This window comes from Dermacentor silvarum, chromosome 2 (genome assembly GCF_013339745.2).
Source record: "Dermacentor silvarum isolate Dsil-2018 chromosome 2, BIME_Dsil_1.4, whole genome shotgun sequence".
Taxonomy (NCBI): Eukaryota; Metazoa; Arthropoda; class Arachnida; order Ixodida; family Ixodidae; genus Dermacentor; species Dermacentor silvarum.
The window spans coordinates 79,008,387-79,027,798 of record NC_051155.1 but is presented as its reverse complement, the minus strand read 5'-3'; the positions used below and the strand labels follow the sequence as shown (position 1 = coordinate 79,027,798).

General features: G+C 48.3%; 1 non-coding gene across 1 annotated transcript; it reads right to left on the bottom strand.

The window, feature by feature from the left end:
- Positions 1 to 218: 218 nt before the first annotated feature.
- Trnat-cgu (transfer RNA threonine (anticodon CGU)) lies at positions 219 to 290 on the bottom strand. The gene has a single exon. It is a non-coding gene; the product is annotated as a tRNA-Thr (tRNA).
- Positions 291 to 19,412: the final 19,122 nt, after the last annotated feature.

Genomic DNA, 19,412 nt, shown 5'->3' with positions numbered 1-19,412 from the left:
ACGCATTTCCTTGTAAATATACTTGTATATATCTCTCCGTCTACGTCTTCCTACGTAACAATATATATATATATATATATATATATATATAATGATAACACAAGAAGCCAAGAAACAATGACACCAAGGACAGCATAGGGGAAATGACTTGTACATACTAATTGAAATAAAGAAGTCATAAATGAATGGAAATGAAAAAAAACGCATGAAAAATAACTTTCCGCAGGTGGGGAACGAACCCACGTCTTCGCATTACGGGTGCGATGCTCTCACCATTGAGCTACCGCGGAGCCGTTTTCCCATCCTCTCTCTCTCTCTCTCTATATATATATATATATATATATATATATATATATATATTGTAAGGCAGCAGCACAGTTGTCTCGTCGCCTTTATTCGGCTGAGCCACGCGCTGAACGAAGACGACGCGCACAGTGATGATGATTATGTACAGGTGAAGAAGATGAAGGATTAATATTTTGCTCACACTAATTACCCCCTCGCGCGAAAGCGGCCAACCTGGCCGCTGGTTATAGCGGTGCGGTACGTCGTTGGAAGGGCTTTAGGCGCGAAACGTGGACAATTTCTGTGCCACGGTAGCGGCCATCGGAAGGCGTGACAACGGGAGTGACGCGGTAGTTCACTGGCGAAGTTTGCTCTACAACAGTGTAGGGCCCTATAAAAGGCGACTGAAACTTTTCGCACAGGCCAGGAACTCGAGTGGGTGTCCACAATAACACTTCATCGCCGGGGCTGAACTGAACGACGCGGTGAAATGCATCGTAGCGAGTCTTCCTATCCTGTTGACTTGCCTCGGTGTTGAGGCGGGCGCGATGGCGACACGCGGCAAGGCGAGATATTATCTGCTCACTCACTGACGCCGACGATTTCACGGGGGCATCAAAAAAAGAGACGTCGAGGAGAGAGGCCGGCTGACGCCCGTAAACTAAAAAGAATGGTGAGTAGCCAGTAGTGCGCTGTGCAGCGGTGTTGTAGGCAAAAGTCACGAATGGCAGGATGGTATCCCAGTTGGTGTGGTCAGCGTTGATGTACATGGAGATCATGTCAGAGAGAGTTCGATGGAAGCGCTCTGTGAGGCCATTAGTCTGAGGATGGTAGCTGGTAGTCGTCTTATGGATGGTGTTGCATGTGCGGAGGACGTCCCCGAGTATCTTCGACAGAAACGCCTTGCCACGGTCACTCAAAAGGACGCGTGGCGCTCCATGTCGTAGAAAGATGGCTTCCAGGAAGAAAGTAGCAATCTCCTCCGCGGATCCTGAAGGTAGCGCAGCTGTTTCGGCGTACCTGGTCAAGTGGTCAACTGCAGTGACGACCCATCTCTTGCCGCTAGCTGATAATGGCAGCGGTCCGTAGAGGTCAATCCCGATGACCGCGAATGGAGCGTCAGGACAGGGAAGAGGTTGCAGCAGTCCAGCCGGAGGTGAAGTGGGCCGTTTGCGGTGCTGACAGAGCGAGCAAGTCGCGACGTATTTCGCTACGCAGGTGGCAAGTCCAGGCCAGGAAAAACGACTGCGGATGCGTTCATAGGTCTTGTGAAAGCCGAGATGTCCAGCCGTGGGATCATCATGAAATGTCTTCAATATCTGTTCCCTGAGTGATCGAGGAGCGACAGGAACCCAACGCTGTCCTTCGGGGTGGAAGACATACCGGTAGAGGATTGACTTTTCACACTTGAAGTCCTTTAACTGGCGACGGGCTCGCGCGTTAGGAGGACGAGATGAGCCGTGAAGGCGTTCCATAATTGAGTGGCAGTAAGCGTCGTCGCGTTGGTGGGACGCGAACGTCTCAGGGTGGAAAGAAGGAAGACCGTTGAGAGCGGCGAGTGAAAGAACTGCAGAGGACGCGTTTACAGGCTCGGTGACGGATGGAGGCTGGCCGGGAACGTCGGACTGCGGTGGTAACGGACAGCGGCTGAGAGCATCTGCATCGTTGTGTTTCTTGCCGGATTTGTACGTGACGTCGAAGTCATATTCTTGCAGACGAAGTATCCAGCGACCTAAACGGCCAGATAAATTCTTTAACGTCGACAACCAGCATAAAGCATGGTGGTCGGTCACGACCGTAAAGTGGCGGCCGTGTAAATACGGTCGGAATTTTTGGATGGCCCAAACAACGGCGAGGCACTCCTGCTCAGTGATTGTATAATTTTTCTCGGCCGATGTTAGCGTCCGACTTGCGTATGCGACCACGCGTTCCTCAAAACGTTGTCGTTGCAAAAGAACAGCGCCGATTCCATGGCCGCTGGCATCAGTATGGAGTAGAGTGGGTGCGGACTCATCGAAATGACAAAGCACTGGCTCAGACGTGAGGGCACGCTTTAAAGTGTCAAAAGCCGCTTGGCACTCGTCTGACCATACGTATGGAGTTCCTGAAGGGAGGAGTCGGTGAAGCGGAGCCGCGATGGTAGCAAAGTCACGTATGAAGCGCCGGAAGTAAGAAGCCAGGCCAAGAAAGCTGCGAAGTTCTTTGGAGCGTTGGGGCCTCGGAAAGCGTAGGACGGCGGTAATCTTTTCGGGGTCAGGCCGAATGCCGTCTTTGCTTACGAGGTGGCCCAGTACTTGAATAGTCTTGCTGGCAAAGTGGCACTTTTTGGTATTCAGCTGAAGACCAGCAGCAGAGAGACACGTCAGAACTGCATCGAGGCGCTGCAAGTGGAGTTGGAAGGTTGAAGAAAATATGACTATGTCATCAAGGTAGCACAAACAAGACTTCCACTTAAGGCCCCGCAGAACAGTGTCCATCATTCGTTCGAAGGTTGCTGGTGCATTGCAGAGGCCAAAAGGCATGACGTTAAATTCGTACAGTCCATCTGGTGTTGCAAAGGCAGTTTTTTCCTTGTCGGCCTCATGCATCGGAATTTGCCAATAACCCGAGCGTAAGTCAAGACTGGAAAAGTATTCCGCGCCTTGTAATGAATCTAAGGCGTCGTCAATGCGAGGCAAAGGATATACGTCTTTTCGGGTTATTTTGTTCAAGGCACGGTAATCAACACAAAATCGCACTGAGCCATCTTTCTTGCGCACCAAAACGACGGGTGACGACCAAGGGCTGGCGGAGGGGCGGATGATATTTCGCTCGAGCATGTCGGCAACGTGCTTGTCGATTATCTCGCGTTCGGCGGAAGAAACGCGATATGGTCGACGGCGGACAATAGAACTTCCATCGACGTGTATGCGATGAGTTGCCGCTGAAGTCTGTCCCAAGAGAGGTGAGTGTACGTCGAAGGAAGATTTATGTTTCGACAACAAGGCCAGTAGTTGATGTGCTTGCTGTGGAGTCAGATCCTTACTGATTGCGCTGGCGAGAGCAGTAGCAGGAGCAGCAGCTGTAGGTGGGCGTGGTTCTGCAGTACCAGTACTCGAAGCCATCACCGAGACAGGCTGTGTGTCCACACCGCAAACCACGACAGCACCTTTGGGAAGCAAAATCGGCTCATTTGTGACGTTGAATACTGTGAGAAGGGCCGTGCCGTTGATGAATCGAACGAGACTCGACGCTAGTGCAATTCCTTTGGAGAGGCAACGGGCTGATGGGGTGACTAGAACATCGCCATTGTCAATTACGTCGGAAGCAATCACAAGAAGTTGCTCGTGGCCAGGTGGGACCACACAATCGGCTACGGTTCGCAGACGGTGGCGGGACTGAGGCCCCTTGTCGGTGTCATCGGACTCGCGCATGTGGACAAGGCGCTGTCGGCAAGAGATGAAAGCGGCAGCGGCAGAAAGAAAGTCCCAACCAAGAATGAGCATATAAGCGCAGGAAGGCAGCACTGCGAACGGAATATGGTGGCGAATCCCATCAATAAAAACTCGAACGGTACACTGTGCCGATGGCCGTATCGTAAGGTTATTCGCGCTACGTAAAGGAGTGCCATGGTAAGGTGTAGTGACCTTGCGTAGACGAGAGCACAAATCGGCATGAATAATAGAAATAGCGGCTCCCGTATCAACTAATGCTCGAACAGGCACACCTTCAGCATACACTAATAACAAATTGGCCGGGCTCTCAGGAGGTGTTGTTTGTCCGAGCGATGCAGCTTCCCCTCCAAAAACTGCACCATCTAGTTTTCCGAGTGGTAGTCGGTATGGGTGACTGGCTGGAGAGGCGATGTTGAGCGTCGGAGAGGGGAAGGAGAGCGGCGGCGTCCTGGACGGTAGTTTCGAGGAGCGTCGGATGGAGCGGGTGGGGAGAAGGAACGTGTTGAAGGGCGGCGCTGGTATTGGCTCGGAAAGGAGACCAGATCCCTCTCGTATGCATCGTAGCCGCGGCGTTCGTCCTGCTGGCGCTTTCGACAAAACCGCGAGATGTGGCCTCGAATGCCATATATATATATATATATATATATATATATATATATATATAATGTCGCGCGTGTTCTAGACAGACGACAACGACGATGGGGACATTAACGGACTCCGTCTAGTGGGTCAGTGGTATTCTTGGAGAACGAAGACGTGTCTCTGTTATGTTTTGTTTGAACAGGTTGTCCTGCTGTTCTTGAAGAACGTCTCCCTGTCCTCTCTTGGCGTTGTACCGCGACAGTGGTGGAGGTGCGGTACATATATATATATCATCAGTCTATATTTATATCCACTGCTGGGCGAAGGCCTGTCCTGCGATCTCCCATTACCCCTGTCTTGCACTACCTGATATTTGACACTTATGAAAAATTATCCGCCAACATATGTAACCACGCTTCTCTTGGTCATGTGCCCGTACAATTAAAAAGATTACCGCCCATAAGGTAACGCTGCTTCTACCTCAGCTAGAGATTGAAGTTGGCTGATGCATCGTTTGCCATCTTAATGGTAGTATACTAGAATGTTCAGGCAAAGTACACTATCATAAGCACACAATGATGCTAGAGCTGGCTTAGTACAGCGAATGCCTGCATGCGTGGCAGTGTAAGTTGAGCTCTGTCTTGTCGTTAATCTTTCTTCAATTTTCGGGTTCTTTCGATATTACACCCATGGATCTTAACTCATGGATCTTAACGTGGATCTTACACCCATGGAGCAGATACAGCTCAACCAGCACTGCCGCGCGTGCAGGTGCATACGGGCACAATCCCTAAACAAGCCCTTGTGAACACGACTGTCGTCGCATTGCTTCCTGGTTCACGGGCCTTATGACTTGAAAAATTACGCACTTAGTACGAAGCTTAATACTGCGCAACGGAACGCATTAACGAAAACAATATACAACTTCTTTATTGAAAGCTTTTTTTCTCAGAATAAACTGTGTGAAGTGCACTAATGATAAATTGTTATGCAATAAAGACAGTCCAACTAAAGAGGAAGCAAAAGTGTTTTCATTTGCTTTGAAGACTGAACAAAAACATGCTTTTCACCGCGTCCTCCATATGCCGCACATAAAGAACTTTAAACATCTAAAGTTAGCAGGGCCGGCCCCTTGTGTACACTTATAATATAGTTCGATACTAAGTAAGTTACTCGTGCCCGTACCCGGGTCACACACATACAACGCAAACACAAATGGTGTTTGCGGCATGGCCTTAATGTCGTCAATGGGTATATACATTCTGTTGAGACACGGGTGCTCAATCGAAACTCACAGGTGCCTTATGATCTATCGGCCGTGGTTGAGATTTCGGGGTTCGCGAACGCCAGATGGCCATTGAAGTGCCGCAGCGCAGTATAGGCTGAAGCGCATGCCCAAGAGTGTTTCCCGCAGTGCCGTGAACACGCAGTACCGCAGGTTCAAGTGTTCAGGGTCTTCAATGCACCGCGTTCTTTGCATGCTTTCAAGCCTGGGAGACGGATGGCCTTGCGTTCGTACTTTAGCTGTAAATGCGGGTCGGAGTGCTGTTACATGCTGAAGGTAGCGTCCGATAAGCAGTCGCATATCTTTGCTGCTCATGAGAACGTCGACCAGTGGCAGCTGGTGAGCGCTTGCTGCAAATTTATCAGTCAGTTTTTGTGGCTGACCTCGTTACTGCAGGTGGCTTGTAACCAGCCGCCATCAGTTTTTACCCTCATCCACACAAGCGCGGTTAGTTTGCAGCGAATGTATAGAACACGAGAGAGAAGGCGTTTCAACTGTGGACATTTTGCGGACGCAGCAGTTTTGATGGCGATGGCATAACCAATATCACCGACGAATGTCATCTTTGTCCTCTGTTGTATGACGCAAACGCATCGTAAATCACTGAAATGAGGAAACGAGCCAGGTCTGTGGTGAGAAGAGTGAGTGTGATTTAATACTTGTGTTTGTAGTTCTTTTCTTAACCGCACACACCCGTCTTACGCCCTGGTGCTTTACGTTGCTAATTATGCCATGAACCTCGACCAATTCCCCCAGTTAGTCATTGCCACCCTTGGCGCATCACAAACGTCTTTTCGCTGCGCGGGGGGCTGGAAGAACCCCTGCCTATACTGAGGCATACCTCCTCGCGTATTACTGAGCCGTCGGTGTACACTTGCAGAGCTCTGGTCGTGTAGGCCGCAGAGGATAGTTCCGGTCAGTTGCTCCTACGCTGGTTGAGTAGTTCAATGTCTTGCTGCCGACGCCTGAAATAATGACACGCTTTTAGACTTGTTGCCGGCTTGACCAGGGTTTGCAGTTCAGTAGAGAGGCACGCCTTTCGAAAGTTTTTCGTACAGCCCCAGCGCACAGCCTTTTCATGAATGATCGTAATTCCGTAGGTGGTGAAGAGGGAAACCGCCATCGGGAGTTCTGTTCACTTGTGTTGCGTGGCTGATAGCGCTGCGCTGTAGAAGATCTAGCGGCCACGTACCCGTTTCGGCCAAGGAGGCCACGCCCGGCGACGCACGCGGTAGTCCAAGGACCTTCGGGTACTCCAGCTCGAAGCCTTTCTGCTGTGGTAACCGCAGTGGCGTTGTACAAGCGCGGTGTCGTTTGTTGCTGGCACGGTTGTGCAAATGCATTGAGCTTGTGGCTGACGGCAGTGGTCCACACCAAGGTGTCTCGTGCCCCTTGTTGCAGAAAATTCGGTGTGGGCGTTGTTGGCAGTGAGCTAACATTTCCGTATATATGTGGGTATACGACACGCCTTGCTATATGACATGCCGCATATGCAGGTTATATTGCTACGCCATTCCTTTACTCAGGTTGCTCATGCCTTTTCTTACATTCTTGACAAAGATATTCGTCATAATTTTGAGAATGAAAGCCCATAAACAAATGTCACGAATCGAAACACTGACAGCGCATGAATTGATGACACATCTTTTGACTAAAATAATAAGAGTGCTAAACAATAAAAGAAACCTGAAAATTAGGATAATTCTTGTGGCGCGGCTATGTACTACCTCCGGGATCGGCCCACAGAAGTGCCCGCGTTTTTACCAGAGCATCCGTAGCAACCGTTTTCCAGGAAACATTAGGGTTACAATAGCTGCAGTTGCCGGGAAGCGTGAGAAGCAGTCAAGGATCTTTGAATGCTATGGCGTTCCGCTCTTATGCGCGAATTTTAGGCGTCCTCCAAGTTTTTTCCCTCTATTTCGGATATTATTGCATGGGTGAGACGTGAATATTGTCGCTGCTGCCATTGGGACTCCATGGCAGGTCTGGAAGGGCCAATTTTATGGTGAGTTTGGTGACGCACTTCCGAATGTCGCAGGCCATGGCCATGGACTCTGCGGCGGACAGGCGAATAAATCTTAGCATGCGCTACCGTAGGTCGACAGTCGATAGCCACCTGGGGGTACCCACTTTCGCGAGCTGCCTCGCACAAAGTCCCGAGACACGATAGGGCAATATCATCTACGTAAATTAAGAAGTACAGTCGGGAGCACGAGTATGAAAAGCAATGGTGCATCTAACAATTATTCTTTCTTCGCAGCTTGGGCATGGCGGGTGCAATCCATAGCAAGCCTTTGCACGCGTGTTCTACTAATGCTATGTATTCAAGCAGTTCGTTCCTGAGCTATGCTAGAATATACTTTTTTAACCCATGGTCTCAAAACGTTTGATCGCGAGTAAACGCGTGATAGTGTGCGTTCTCGAGGACAGTGGTTGCTTTTGGGGTGTGACGTGGCTCGGGTTCACGTTCCCTAGGCCTGGACACTCCCTGAACCCCTCTAGGTGCCAGGTTGGGGCACGCCTCTATGCATTCTTTTAGTGTTTAGTGTCCGGTGGCAGCTTTTGAACCAAGCACTTCAGGTAGCCGTGGCGGATGGCCTATCCAATATGCCATGACAGCGGTGTGTGATCGACGAGCATTTATGGCTCCCCAGCCTTCACGATGTTGCACAGGACTCTCAGGCACACAGCACAGGACTCTCAGGCACACCGGAATCCATGGAGCGCTACACGGGTGAAGTTGAAGACAGTTGCGCAGCCTATTACTATGCGCCGCCGAGGACGGAACCACCAAAATAATTAACACACGAACGCTTGCTGCCTCGAAGAACCTACTCCCGCAGAATCGTGTCATTCTCATATCTCAGCCATGACATTTTCTGATAGCTTTTAGCAATAAATGAATACTCCCTAAAAACGTGAATCTCTCGCAGACCTTTGAGTGGTAGCTGGTGTCAGCATACACACTACCAGCGAGGAAGATAGTGTCATGCAACAAGTGCCTGTTCTTTATTCTATTTTTGTTTGAATTCCTTGATGAACCAGCTAAATATCCATTTTAAGGGAACTTTTGCATTATTCGGGCAATATAGCTTGGCTCATTATGTGCCCAAAAATGCTTACCAGACCAGATCAGTTTCACCAATTACTTCTTCTGGGCTTCATTAAACCACTGTTGATGCATCGCCGCTCTAATGTAGTTGAATGTAACCCAACAGAGCTGCCTTTCAACATCTATTTGCCACTGAACCTTTTCAAGCGCCTTCAGTAGAGAAAAAAACGGCTAACGATAAGCGAAACCGGGATTTAATTTAGCAAATGTTAGTCGAAGTCATACTACAACGTTACTGAACCAGCGCACACTGCCAGAACGCACGGTTCCATTGGCTGACTTTTCAGCTTTGCACCATCAGAAAGTGCTAGACAAGCCTGCATAGTAATATTTTGTCATATAATCTCTTAATTTTACAATAAGATATATTAAAATTTCGCATGGAGCATATAGTGCAATTTGGTGTTTTCAGGTGGTTTGCTAGTAGAGACGGATATTATATGAACGAAATATCACAATGTCCATGTGTCTACCAAGATAATTGACTTTTCATTCATTCATTTCTTAGAGACATGTTCTAATTATGAAGTTTAGGTCACAGAGCTGCGAAGTCAAGACCGCTTCCCAAAAGTACTAATACTTGCACCACATTCAGATATCCGTCCGAAATACCAGCTATGTGCATTCTTTTTACAATTAAGATTGTCTAGAACTAATGAACTGACGCTGTTGAAATTGCTTACGTGCAATGAAATCATACTTTGCACCGCACTTTTGGGTCGGATAACTCGACAGTGGTGCTATAGTCCTACCACTTCCGTTAAGCGAACATATCTTCAGTATTACTCGGTTTCATTTTATTGTATAGCAGTTATATGGACACTCCAGGCGCATTTATGCCGTCGCCGTGAGGTTCCGTGTAAAGTTCAAAGGCGTTAAAATCGTCGCCGCGCACCTAATGTTGTATTTGCGACTAAAAGCTTGCAAGGGTGAGCCGGCGATCCCCGCTCAATCTCGCGCACGCAAAGAGCCGGGGTGCCTAAGAGCTCTGTGCTAATCTGTTTGAACACCGCGAAGGCCGCGGAGCCGGAAATGCTCCTCGATCACACATCGCTGCAGTGGTACATTGGATATGCCGTCCGCCACTGCTACCGGAGATGCCTGGTTCAAAAGCTGCCACGGGACACCAACCAGTAAAAGAATGCATACAGGCGTGCCCCGCACAGGCGCCATCCGCCACTGCTACCGGAGATGCCTGGTTCAAAAGCTGCCACGGGACCCCAACCAGTAAAAGAATGCATACAGGCGTGCCCCGCACAGGCGCCCAGTGGTGTTCTGGTATTGCCTGTCAACGCCTATGGAACGTTGACCCGAGCCTCGCCACACCCTACAGGCACCTACTCTCCTCGAGAACGCACACTCTAATGTGCACACTCACGCTCAAACGTTTGAGACCTTGGTTGATAGTAACTGCTTGAATACATAGCATTGGTAGAAAACGTGTACAAAGGCTTACTCTGAATTGCACCAGGCATGCCCAAGCGGCGAAGAATAATTGTTCGCTGCACCATTGTTTTTCATACTCGTGCTCTCGACTGTACTTCTTAATTTACGTAGACGACATTGTCCTGTCATGTCTCAGAACTTCGGGTGACGCGGCTCACAAAAGATGGCTGTCGACTGTCGGCTTACGGTAGCGCATGCCCAGAGTGTGTCCGCAGACTGTCCACGACGCAGTGGCCCGGGCGGCCCTGGTTGCCATGCGCGCCCGCCCGGGCCGCTGTAGCTGGAAAGCCATCTGCTCCGGGGACACAGTACTACGTGCGCTGTGTTTTCGCGGCTTAGTTCGCGTTTAGGTGAGCCGCAGCGTTTGGACAGCGAGTTACCGTGAGCATCGAGTGAGATGTGTTCATGTTTGCTTGTGCGCGCGTGGGCACTTTGTTCATTGAGTTACTGTGCCTATTTTTACACCTTTATACGGCCGATAAAACTACTATCCTTATTTCGTATAGTTGTCCACTAATTTGCTATCGCAATTGATGAATTCCCTTTCGGGTGAAATTGTCACTTTTTGCACTTTCACCAAATTCTCGAATGTCAAGAAATCATAGTTAATCAGGATATTTTTTTTTACTAGCTCGCTGCATATTGCGCTTTCGCATTCAGGAAAATGACGCCTCTTCTTGGAATGTACAAGAGCACTGTCTATCAGAAGCGACTTTATGTACTCTGTCCTTAGCAAAAAAAGAAAGGTAAACAGGTGATAATAGTTATACCGGGTGATTTCTAAGTGCAAAAGGTTGGTTTAAAATTATCTTTGGCAGACAGAGCAAATTTCGTCGTTGAACTGCATTTCTCGAAGAGGAGGACTTTGCTTACATTCTAAAGCAATATGCATAATTGACGATTTAGCAAAACTGTATTAATAAACTTCGAGACTAAATATTTTTATCGCAAATATTCCAATCCACCAATAGAAGCCATCGGTTACTGAGGAACGAATCTCTTGGTACTAATCGTAACAGCACCAGTTCTGAGAACAGCGCTGTCGAACTTGCGGTAAAAATTTCGCGTTGTTCCACTTAGTCGTGTAACAAAACGTCTTTGTATACATTAAAGCTGTAAAATTGCTGAATGACCAATGCAGTTCATCGCAAATTTTGGGAACCCATATCTCGAAGCTGGTGTCGTCACAAGAATTCAATCCGAGCGGATGTTTATATATATCTGTGTGTGTGCATGTATGTGTGCCTGCCGGAAAGTAACTGTTAAGGCGAAAACAGTGACAGGCCTGCGCGGCACACGCAGCACGCACTGTCACAGCCTAAGTTGCTGGAGCGGCTCAAGAGTAGCTTCAATTTCGGCACCACGCGCAGCAGGGTCTTCGCGGCTAAGTCTCTTCGCCTCGTTTTGACGAGAACGATCTGAACTGTCCGCCGGGCGTTGACGGCGAGCTGCTACTTGTAATGCTCTCTGCAACGCAGTCTGCTGAACCCGATGATGCCTGGTTGTGGCCGCGCACGTAGCTCTACAATTCGCTTCTTCAGCAGCGGTTCGTACCTTGCGAGGAGACGTCATAACGTGTACCGAAGAGGTATCCAGAATACGTGGCGCACATCCCACATCGGGATCACGTTGATTGCGCGCCTCGTCTGTATCGCATCTCATCGTCTGTTCCTGCGCACGCTGCGTTTGCAGGCACCTTACCTAGATGGCGCCACCATCCTGTTGGAGGCTCGGGTCATCTGCGCGTGCACGACTGCCTAGGGCGCGTTTATAGGGAATTTTACCGCTCCTTCATAGCAAGCGCTTCCGTGGCTCAGTAGTAAAGTAGCCGACTCCCGAGCAGCGGGCCTGAGCTCGATCCCGGCGGGGACCGGGTTCTTTTTTTTTCATATTTCAAGCGATAGCGGTTACGGTCACCCGGAGCGGCGGCTGTGGCGGACACCATCGCGAATCGAAACGGCTATTGGAATGAGCCCATAACAGTTTACGCTGTAGAAAAATAAGCATTTTGTATCGTATACCGATGGGTCAGCGGGTCGTAACATGAAACCAGAATTGTGCATGTTATCGTTCCTAAAATTCTAAACAAAGTTGTTCTGAATCTGCCACGGATACGCATTATAAAGTTGTTCTGAATCTGCCACGGATACGCATTTTCTACTGTAGCCGTGCTTTGGGACGACGTCTCACCGTGAAAAAGCACCAAGGTATCAGTGGATGCAAATCATCCAGGCTCAGATCTGTGAACTTTCTTGACATACATTTTATAAGCGACTTTTCTGGCGTTTAAATGGTACGGACAGGCATATGTTTATTTCATTTTCTCAACAAGCAGCGGCAACCCATGCATAACAAAAAATGAGCATTGATAAAAGCTCGAAAGAAATGGTTTTCGCTGTTTATTCCTATGCAGTTATCGCGTTCTTCTTGAAAAACAAAAGAATTTATCTTTAGGCCACTCAGACTGCTTCAATGTAGCTTTTTAATGCGAAGCCATTATACGTACCATTACGCGAATAACCATCGCAGTCGGCGTGACTGAACGATGGTACCGAAAATGGCCGATGGCGGAGCCTAAAAACACGTCAGGAAATGCTCGGATTGACGTCACATTTTTCAGGGGGGGGGGGGGGGTTACTGTAAACAAAGTAAATGAGAACTTTAGAAAAAAAATTGGGTACATGTCGGCCTGGCTGGTAATCGAACCCGAGGTGCGAGACGAGCACGCTTTCCCGACGCCACGGCAGATCCACGGTTCTGGCTGACTAAAGGCATGCCTCGTGCGTGCGTCACGGCACACGTCACGTCGCAGCCATCTGGCTGACTAAAGGTGTTGCCTAATGCGTGCATCAGTGGGCATGTGACGGCGCAGCCATTGGGGAGGAGGTGGTGCCACGTCATGAGTCTATGAAATGAGCACGTTCATGACGTTCCGAGGCCTACAAAACTTATAATGCTTTCGCATTCTCACACGTAAGCAGCCTTAATTGTCTGCCAATTTCATTTCCACCCCATCATTACGCATTGTACTTCCATCATGTGATAAAAGCTTGAACTTGGAATACGCCACACTGCCTCCTAACAATTGGACTCTTGACGCTGTTGCAACTATTCTTTACTTTCTAAACCACTGAATATTTATTGCAACATTTCTGCAAGGATTCCACTAAATCAATTTTTCTTTTCTTAGTGAGATAAATCTTTTTAATGCCGACTTCCGTCCTTAGCAGGGCTTATATAATGGGAATGCACAACATTCAAATGCGCCATTTTGGGATAGGTTGGCATCGTTGTTGCCTTATTTTCTTTAGTCGGCGCTGCCAGATGTTTTCAAAGTCGTTTCAATGATCCTTGTGAATGGTTCGAAATGCCATTGCAGTTGTGCGAAGCAGTCTGATGTGGGATAGTGATTCTGTTTTACAATGCACCAACAGAATTTGACAGAATGCCTGGTAATACATCGGCCCAGGGCTCACCGGCAAGGCCCGGGGAAATGTCCAGCCTGGAGGAGCTGACTCAGCCACGGGCAACCGCGGTTTCCACGGCCGTCTTTGCACGTGCACCGATTGTGACCTCTGTCCCGGATGGCCGCGCAGAGAAGCCACATAGTGTGCGCAATGGCCAAGCACGAGGCCAGCTAGTCCACGGCCACGAAAGCCGCAGTCGCGAGCGCACAAGACGAGTGAAAGTGAAGCACGCGGATGAACATCAAGAGGTGCCTTCCGCGCTCATTCGTCAACACGCCTTCGGCGCAAGAGGTCCGTGGCTACGGCCCGCCGGCAAATCCATCGTGTCTCGGCCTGTCGCCTGGACGCTGTCATCGTCACCGAAACGCGGCGGTGTCACGTGTCAAGAGCGAGGCGAACTGCCGGGCGTGGGCTTGCCTCACATGCGGTGGCTGCGGGATATTTGTGCGCGATGTTTGCGTTGTTTCTCGTCTAGCGATAATTGTTCGCTCCGATTTCGAATTGTTGCGTAATTAAGCGTACCTATTTATTTCAAACGCTGCATATTTATTGTTGCGGTAATATTGTCGTTATTTTTTATAGTATTAATTTCAATGTTAGAATTTATTCGTTTCAAAGAGTTCTGGAAGGCTTGCTTGCTGAGGATACCTTTTATTTCAGCTAGCCACCTTCCAAACAACCATAAACCAAAGCAATCAACCAAAGCCAACTAACGCGCTTGAACGCGCTGTATCGTAGCTTTATTGTATTGACACGCGTACATAATGACATAATGTATTGGCACGCGTTCCCGCGCACCTAAGTGCTTGCGAACGCGAGTGCATTGGACATTTTGTCCTGTTTACATGCCTATCGTTCGATTTCAGGCTTAATATTGTGGCTGATATTGGTAGTTAATTTGAGCGTTAAAAGTTATTTTGAAGAGTTCTGCTAGGCTTGGCTGCTGGAGACAACTTTTGTATTTAGTTAGCGGTCTGCCAAACAAACGGCGACATAAGCCAGACATTGTCTTACTAAGAGCGTTTGTGCGGATGTATCGTATGCCATTGAAGCGCGCCGACTGCATCTGTGTTGAATTCGTACGCATTTATTTTACGAGCCGAACATCTGAAGCGTTTTTTGTGCACAAGAACTATGACGGCATTCTGTTGTTTTGTTGTTATTAAAATAATCAAAGTTTTAACCGCCAGGAAGTGGATCCATCAGGGCGTCCGATGGATAAAGGAAGGTTAGTTCAAATATTATTCATCATTTTCGACCTGTAGAAATTGAAGTAATGACTCGAATATGAGGCGCCATCTCTCGGGGGGACCATTGGGAGGGCGCCAGGCGTCCAAATCCTGAGGCCTCTGTGTAGAGGGAGGGTGCCTATCGCTCTTCTCTCTCCGAGCAGCCCGTAATGTGGGAAAGTGTTTTGGCACACACCAGAACTTTAAATTGGGCACTCGTAATTTTACATGCTGTAGACGTCATGATGAAATCTGAACTTTATTTGCTTGCAATAAGGGCGAGTCCATAGTGAGAAAAAGCTGCGGTGGTTTGTTGTGTCATCCTGGCACTTTCACATCAACGCATAAGAAAACTTATTGCAGGGTATCGTACAGGAAGAAATGCGGATTTGACGAACAGGTTTCGATTTGTGATAAATGAGGCTTTAGTGAAGCCGGTAAACAAACGCTGTACAAGTAAGTGCAATGGCAATCTTTATTTATTGTCTGTTCAACGTGATTTCTCGGGGTGACATTTGCTTATTTACGTTAGGTCAGTGATTCATTGTCGTGCATTCTTTGTTTATGCACTACAACGTCCATAAGGTACATCGCAATATAAGCGCTGAATATGTGGGTGCGCACTTGAAGACCTCAACGCAGCAAGATGGCGAAGACGAAGGAGATGTATGGTGCTCGTGGAGACAAGAATGATGTCAGGTTTATGTAACTTGCTGCACGAATTTAGCTGTATTGAGATATTTGACACCTCTTTTGTCCCAGTGGCATGTACAGGCCTATTCGAGGGATTTGCCAATAATGGTCACTTAACCAGCGGCCTAAGAACTGAGTGGTGAAAAATAAGAACTTTAAGAAGTTGAAGGTAGTCGTCGAATATCGCGCGCTATGTCGGTGTGATTTATAAAATACATGTGAGCCAAACAGCGGGATTTTCCACGCAGCAGCACAGTAATTGTCTCGCTGTGCTCTTCAAAATTTGTTCATATATACATATCCTACTCAAAGGTATGTTGCACGATGCATGCAATCCTTTTCTGTATTCTCTCAAAAGCGTTTAAATATTTATCCCGATTATGAACAGCGATACCTGTGGAACAACGTGGGAATGGTTTCGTCGTGTTCCTGCCGTCTGCGCAAGCCAAAATTGGCACTAACTTGATATGAGTTAGGAGCGCAAGTTGGAATCAGCTACCGCAAGGCAGGGGTAATTGGAGATCACAGGGAGAGGCCTTCGTCATACAGTGGACCAAAATATAGGCTAATGATGATGGTGATGATATAACAAAAGGTGTTGCCACAGACAATGAAATGCACCTTTTACACGCATTTCTAATACAGCAAGATGATATTAGCGTGTAAAACGCTGCATCAACATGTCAGTACACCAGTTTAATTGCATCTTCATCTCCTTATGTAGAAAAAAATATTTTGCATATCACGGGGAGAGGGTAATTTTTAATGCAATTAGCATTCTTAGGATACTTGATGCACTTTCCGGACTCTACGTCCGTGCCTCTCTCTTCATTACTCTTCATTAAAATGTATCTTGTGCTGGGCGCAATAAAACCCGCCTCACGCGGGTTCCTCGAGAGCTGCATTAAAACGCTTCAGCTAACTACTCCCCGAATACACTGGGTATACGCCCATTTTAAATGCGCCTCTCTCACGCCAACTTGGGTAATTGGCACGTTAAAGAACCCCAGGTGGTCAAAATTACTCCGGAGCCCTCCACTACGGCATGCCTCATAATCAGAAATGGTTTTGGCACGTGAAACCCACGAAAGAAGAAGAAGAAGGGTATGTGCCACTGGGTATGTGGCGCTATTCGATTACCAATAAATTAATCTAAAATTGATCCGGGGCTGGATGGATGGCTCCCACGTCGTATACACTCACTCACGCCCGCGTGACCTAAGAACTTGAGGGAGGTGCCACCAGATGGCGCTGCGTCCCCAGATTGATGCGCGAGAGGAAATCCAGGCTGACATAGACTTACCGACACATTGTTCCTGCAGCTTGTGAAATTGCCCAATGCCACTGAAGCGGCTGTGATAATGGAAGCATTTTACGCCTTGGCGCGTTTCCCTGGTGTAAGCGGGTGTATAGACTGTACTCATGTGCACATGAAAAATCCCGGCGGAGAAGACGCGGAGGTGTTCCGGAATCGAAAGGGCTACTTCTCAATCAATGTCCAGGTATGTATATATATACTGCACTGCCATTGAAATAAATACCGAATATGCGAATACCCGATTTATTATCATGTTTCCACAACTAGCAGTGTGACGTTGTAGGCACAACATAAGTTGTATTACTTCAGGAGCATTCTGGGCTGCTTCACAGTGAAAAAAATATTATTTTGTTTTGCAGGCGATCACAGGGCCTTAGCTTGAATTTTTTGATTTGGTGGCCAGCTGGCCGGGTTCGGCTCACGGCAGCCAGATATTCGACAACAGTTGGGCCAGAGTACAACGTGAGAGAGGGACTGTGCCTGGCATCCCACTAGGCGACAAGGGGTATCCCTGCAGATCCTACCTCATGACCCCATTTAGGGCCAGAATGACGAAAGACAGCCCTCAGCACAGGTGAAGTCAAGTTAGAGGAATGCTATTGGGTGTACAAAAAATGCGTAAATTCAGCTAAAAGTGCTTTATTTAGGTACAACAAGTCCCTCTCCCGGACTCGCTGCAGTGTGGAGAGGACGTTTGGACTTTCGGAAACGAAGGTTCCCATGCCCCGACATGACGCTTAAGATAAAAACATCAGTTCCTATCGTCATCACAGCTTGTGCCGCACTCCATAACTTCGGCCACCTCCTAAGAGAACCCATCCCACCTCCACCACAAAGCCAGGCAAATCATGACAGCGGTTCGCCGGCTCCTACGTCACCTGCTCCACCAAGACCACCAGCAATGCCACCTGTCTTGTACTTGGCCATGGGGGCGTGCAGTATTTGTTGAAGCATCTTCCATCGGGCTACTGTTGTCGTCCTATGACCAGAGGTCTGTTGATTCGTCGTACATGTCTTGACAACCTGCAGAAGCAGTTCAAATGAGCACACTGCTAGGTGATTCCTGCATAGTTACACCAAAAGTGTCGCCCTGTTGTAAACACCTTGCTGTACATGTGCACTCTGCAGCTGTGTAGTGCCTGAAGTGGCCTTTGTAACAATTTTATTTTTATAAATGCAACGCACTGCAACCTGTGTTATATTTTCAACGTCTGTTCTTGCCGACATCAGCTACTACAGTATGAAAGCACCGAGGCCTAACAAACACACCATTGGGAAAATGACTGAAATACTGGACACTGCAGATGTGCACGTGATAGCTCCAACGTATTAAACGAAGATAATTTTTGTTACAAAAAATTGAACGTAACAGATCGAAAACATGGGCAATGAAAAAAATACGAAGAAGCCATACCAGCGGACTGTTCCAGGGGCCTGCCTTGAGTCTCGGACAGCAGTGCAGCGACAGATGGTGTGCACTGCGATTTGGAAGACTGCGATCCCCCTGGCACAGCATTATGCCGGCTGCGGTCACTGTCACAGGGATTGGGCAGCCGAACAGCCATGTGTGACGCGATGTCTCCAACGCGCTGCAGCTCGTCGGTCATCTGGCTTGGTGGTGATGTTCCGCCACCTGGCATTACAAAAAGAAAAGAAGCCGGTGCATATTACATGTAGACTGAGGCTACCGAATAAAGTTTTTTTAAAGCACAGCATATAGAGTGACCATTTAATGAACGCACAAAACGCACGAAACAAATGTCTAAACGCAGCGATGGGTCTACTGCTCAGCGGATTAAATGCCGCGATTTCGGCTCTTCACTGCACGTAGCACAAATGTAAAGAAACGCAATCACGATAGCAGACGCTGTGACAAAAGTACGACTCGCCAACTCTGCCTATTATGGCGACTTCATGCACGGCCGGACTTAAAGAGATGCGCTGGCGTTCCTTCTTATTAGCTAAAGAGAAGGAATGCTAGCGCGTCTCTCAAGTCCGGCCGTGGTTCAGGTCATCGAGTTAAATGTCTGTGCTCTGTAAGATGCACACATGCAGGATATGACGCCAGTAATATCGCAATTTCAGCCGAAGCAACGCTTACCTGTCGCAAACCGCTCCCGCATGTCTTCAGCGTTTGTTCTTCTCCACTTGTCTTTCAAGTTCTCCCAGCATTTCTTCAGCTGGGTCCATTTGCGTGGCGTCATGTAGTGGCGGCAGTTAAATTCTTCCTCGATTTTTTTCGCAGGCCTCTCGTTTCCGACTCATGGACGCCCCGTCAGTCCTCTTGTTTTCCACGACGCTACGGTGGCGTAAGAGCAGTTCCAGCAACACGTCGCGTTCTTCTTCAGAGAAGTTTTTCTTTTTGTCCATGGTCGCGTCAAAAGAAAAACTAACAGATTGCACACACACATCGTAATGAAGCGCTTAACGTCAAAGAGACACAGAAGCACTGCAATCCACCGCACGTAACAAACGCAACATAACTATTGGGATGGCGAGAGAGGCGACGGGAGGCCCGGGTATGACCGGGTGACTGTAGGCCATTGTGGCCAGACGAGCTC